Source organism: Macrobrachium nipponense, chromosome 47 (assembly GCF_015104395.2).
Source record: "Macrobrachium nipponense isolate FS-2020 chromosome 47, ASM1510439v2, whole genome shotgun sequence".
In the NCBI taxonomy this organism is placed as follows: Eukaryota; Metazoa; Arthropoda; class Malacostraca; order Decapoda; family Palaemonidae; genus Macrobrachium; species Macrobrachium nipponense.
The window spans coordinates 36895054-36900045 of NC_087222.1; the positions used below are offsets into that span (position 1 = coordinate 36895054).

At 48.7% G+C, this 4992-nt stretch overlaps 1 long non-coding RNA gene across 2 annotated transcripts in view; it reads right to left on the reverse strand.

Moving 5' to 3' along the window:
* LOC135204914 (uncharacterized) overlaps window positions 1–4593 on the reverse strand; it is a 77251-nt gene extending 72658 nt beyond the window's left edge. The window contains exon 1 of one of the 2 annotated variants that reach the window (XR_010312370.1): window positions 4514–4593. This is a non-coding gene — a long non-coding RNA (uncharacterized LOC135204914). Of the gene's footprint in view, window positions 1–4391 lie in introns of both variants that reach the window. The other variant, XR_010312369.1, reaches the window with a different exon arrangement.
* Between the last annotated feature and the right edge of the window lie 399 nt (window positions 4594–4992).

Below are 4992 nucleotides of genomic sequence, written 5' to 3' on the forward strand. Positions count from 1 at the left end.
AGAGCGTCCACTGGCCTGGCGAGAGTCGTGTGCACGACTCTCGCCAGTCTTCTGCTCCGCGCCGCTGTCTTGACGGCGAGCGAACTCGGACGTCAAAACTTTGGCTGGACGGTCCTCTTTGGAAGAGCGTCCACTCGGTGCTTCTCGCGAACGAGAAGCGGCCGAGACGGAACCTGGTTTAGCGGCAGAACCACTAGCACCAGGTGAGGACGCACCAGCCGAGGCTGATGCACCTCTGGTCCCCGACGACTTCTTCTTTGCAGAAGAAGCGACGGGCCCCGTTCCCGAAGGAACAGGAGGACCAGCAGAAGAGCTCCCCAGCTCGCCTGAGCGAGCCGGGCCCTTAGAAGATCCCGAAGGAGTCTTCTTAGGGGGGGAGGAGGCAGCCTTCTTCTTCTTCGGCTGTTTAGCCTTAGAAGTCGAAGGGGAAGGAGAGGCAGCAGACGACGAAGAAGACGATGAAGACGACGACGACACCTTCTTCCTCTTCCTCTTCTTCTTCGCCAGGCTCCGCAGAACAGACGTCAGGTCTTCCATCCAGGAGGGAGCCGGGGCAGTTGCCGAAGCAACAGGGCCCGACTGCACCTGTCCGGAAAGACCTGAGCCTGTGACAGCAACACCAGCAGCAGGAACAACAGGAACAGGTCCGGGAACAGCAGGAACGGCAGGAACATCTGAAAGAGAAAGTGCAGGCCGATCTGAAAGGGAAAGAGTGGCTGGAACGGCAACAGGTACGGCAGGCACGGCAGGTACCACGGGAGAGCCAGGCGTCCTGTCGACAGTCACCGTCATCCTTGGCACTGGCGGCAGGTCCAGGGGGGTACTCTTGGGGCAGCGGAAGTCCGGGGTCGGCAAAGGAAAAAATCCAGGTGGTGGTGGCACCGTCCTCTTTGGCACGGCAGCAATGGGTTTTTGTACAGCCACCGTGGGTGTCACCGACATTATATGGGGCGTATATACCAGATGTGGTGGCATCTCATACGCTGGTGTCGTTATTGAGGTAGTGGTTGTGGTCACCGCACCATGAGTGACCACCGCCGACCCCGCCAACCGCTGAAGCAACCCCTGGATGCTGGGCACTCCCTGCAGTCCCAGCGACTCCCACACCTGTCCCAAGTCGTCCTTCGCTGATGGCACAAACCTGCGGAAGCAACAGTCGGGTTAATTGGAAGGGGCTCCCTCGCACCTTGGGGGGCGGGACACACACCCCCCCCAGAGCGGACGGAGACCCCGAGTACAGCTGTACGTCCGGGTAGCGGCGCCCTCCTCCACACTCGACGGATCGAGAGAGGAAAAGGACTCCGCTACCCCCCCCGCAGGGGAAGGCGCGAAACGTGGGGGCTGGCCGGGAGGCAGGAAAGAGGACGAAGTGTCCGTCACCAAAGGAGTCACTGGACTTTCCGATGACTTCTTGGTCGGCCTAAGTCTCTTCCTGCCCTCGTACAGCACCCACTGCGCCTCGGACCAATTCATACAAGTAACACAAGGTTCGTTGCGGGAGCACTCTCGCCCCCGGCAACGAGTACAAACCTCGTGGGGGTCCACATCAACGAATGACCTGAACCCTCCACATCTACGCCCCTCCAGCCCGGGACACACTCTACGGGCGACTGGAGGGCGTGGTGATATTTCAATCTCTTCCAATTCACTCATTGCAAGAATCAATAGAATTGTCAAAAGTACTTACAATCACTCCTGATTTATACAGAAAGAGAAAACAAATACTCAAACTCAAAGCGAACGACAAGGCGGGCAGCAGAGCATGGCGAACACGTCCTCTCCCACACACGGCCGAAAGCAAAAGTGATTTGTTTACCTCCCAGTCGCGCGGCGCGCGACGATCGGACAAGCAGTTAACTACCGTTCTCCCCTTGTTCGAAGCTTACGACCGTTCCAGCTGCCGCTAGCTACTTCCTATTGTTAAAGGACCGAGGGTTTGTATTACGTATCGGAAACACAATATAAACAAAGCATACGACGATGAAGCGGGCAGAGAGCGATGACGAACACGTCCTTCACACCCGCGGCCGAAGAAAGCAAAAGTGATTTGTTTACCTCCCAGTCGCGCGGCGCGCGACTGTCGGACAAGCAGTTAACTACCGTTCTCCCCTTGTTCGAAGCTTACGACCGTTCCAGCTGCCGCTAGCTACTTCCTATTGTTAAAGGACCGATGGTTTGTATTACGTGTCGGAACAAATAATATATATGAAAATGAAAAAGAATACTGTACTTGCAATTCCACTTCCATACAGAATAAGTTTTCGTGCCGAGCGCATTCGCTCGGCAACGAGCATACAGGTAAAAAAAAAATATAAATGAAAAGAGCACTTACTTACGATTTTCATCTACACATTACCAACCAAATATACGCTCGGAGCGAGCGCTCACCCGCCCTCGGCACCGAGCATACACATACGAGGATCATTTCTGGGAAAATGAATTCCCGCACTTACGCCCTTCAGTCCCGGGCACTCGGGTAATCGGAGGGCGTGGTGAAACCAAGATCCTTTAATTCACAATTGAATTCAATGGAAATAAATATGAAATGATTGTACTTACAATTCAGTTTCACTAGATAAATAGAAAAAGAAAAACACAACCATGCGAAAGCAACGACGATGAAGCGGGCAGAGAGCGATGATACACGTCCACACGCCAAAGCAGGCCGAAAGCAAAAGTGGTTTGTTTTACCTCCCCAGTCCGTGCGCGCGCGCCTGTCAGACAGCAGTTAACTACCGAACCCCTTGTTCGAAAGCTTACAACCTATCCAGCTGCCGCTAGTACCTTCCTATTGTAAAAGGACCGAAGGTTTGTATGCCGTGTCGGAACAAGTCTATTTTTGCCGTTTTGAGTGTTCAGATATCATTCAAGAGAGTTTTTAATAGCTTTTAAGGCCTACCATTTTCATCCAACTGAGACTTTATACATTCTTTATGCTAACATACTGGGATGTTTCCTGATACCTCCAAGTTGTCAACATCCGATATATTCAACACTTCCACTAACTTCTAAGTTCCTCATCACTGTTTCCAATCAGTACTATAAATCGTGTGGTGTTTTGCTGATCAAAACAGCCACATCTACACGTCCTAAAGTTGTCAAATTTTCATTGTTACTCCAGTTGGAATGTTCCTTGTTCAATTTTCCAATCACTTCTTTTCATTATGTAATAACTGGCAATGAAGTGGGCACTAACTCAATTCATTTCATATGCAAAATCATGAATAACGCTTTATAAATAAATACCTCTCTTCACCGAAATGAATTACTGGGATCGAAACAAAAGGAATCCCACAACTTTAGGCAAAGGAATACGCCATATGAAACTGCTACTAAGGAAACAGGTGGTTCCCCTTGGCAGATGGTACTCATTGTGCAAGGCTAGGTTAAGATTTACATCTCTCTAAGGTCAGGACAGCCCAGCAACGACTTACGGCACCCTGCGTCAGGTAAGGAGGGGCGGGGGGTTCCAGTGGGGAACAAAAAGCCCTCTGACCAAGTAAGGACCCTGCTCTCTAGGTCAGGTTAGGTCAGATGGGACTTTAGCCGATTTTACGAAATGTAGGTCGTCATTCAGCGCTTAGCCTACGACTGTGAAAAGAGGGAGTTGGACAGCAAGGTAAATCAAGAAAGCCAGAAAGTACAGGAGATGAGATAGAGGGAACTACCTAAAGCTCGAAATGGGAGAAAACCCTAATAATTGATAATTGGAGTAGAAAACAAATTTGAAATAAGGGAAAATGGATGTAGAGTGAAACGCTATGAAGAAGATGAAGCAGGGTCCGACGGGGAGCTTCAAACGCCCATCAATACTGCCTACAGCACACCACAAGAGGCAGACTGAGGGCACTGACCCCAGATGGCGAGGTTAGCCTAGGATGCGACCCGGCGACCCATAAATGGGTCGCTTGGTGTCTCCGACCTTAAAAATGCATTTTGTCGTTAAAACCGATCACAAACACGAACAGCGAATTATCCCGAATATCCCCTTTGGGGGTTTACGTAACCTGACGCGGGGCGGCCCTGCTGGGCCCAACCTGGTTTGTAAAATATTCTTTCGCATGAAATCAACCAAAATAAGTGAAATATAAGTCAAATATGGCAGGAAAACGAGGCAAATGAGTAATCAGCACAGAAAATGTCGTAAAATGTCACAATGCACAACACATGACAAAGACGTTACGGACAAACATATTGTTCGCGGAAACGGCCGGAAATGAATGAAATTATCGATATTCATACGAATTTCGTCCATAATACCCGGTTTTCGCACGAACGGAAAATCAATTTTCGAAAATAAAAAACAGCCATTGTCGACGAAACGTAAATATAGGACACAGGTCAACCACTGACAACCAACCCGCAATACGGACCCATTACGCCGCACTGACCTCATTCACCCTGACCCCGAGGTCATGGAATTTAAATCCTCACTCGTGCGACCTCAAAGGACCCCTAAAACGGCCTCAAATTCGAGGATTTGCGAATTTCTCGGCCATAAAAAATTTCTTACGTCGACTGAAAGTTATGGGGTTGACGAAGTGCAGGGCGAGTGCGTCCTTTGCAACGGCTCCTCTTCGTCGCCCTGTTAAGTTTCGGAAAGTTATTTGTTTTAGTGAATTAAATGGCGTTTTTAGGGCATTATTAACTCATTTATAGGATTAGATATACATGTATGCCTTCAATATTAATTTAAATGCATTATTACTACTTTTGTAACTCGGTATTATATATTATTATCAGTTTTTCGTGACTGAAAACGGCTCCTTTTCATCGCCCGGTTAAGTGTCGAAAAATTATTTATTTTAGTGAATTAATTGGTGTTTTAGGGCCTTACTAATTAATTTATAGGCTTAAATATACATGTATGCCTTGAATATCAATTTAAATGCGTTATTAATATTTTTGTAGCTCGGTATTATATGTTGTTATCAGTTTTTCGATACTGAAAACGGCTCCTCTTCATTGCCTTAAGTGTCGGAAAGTTATTTG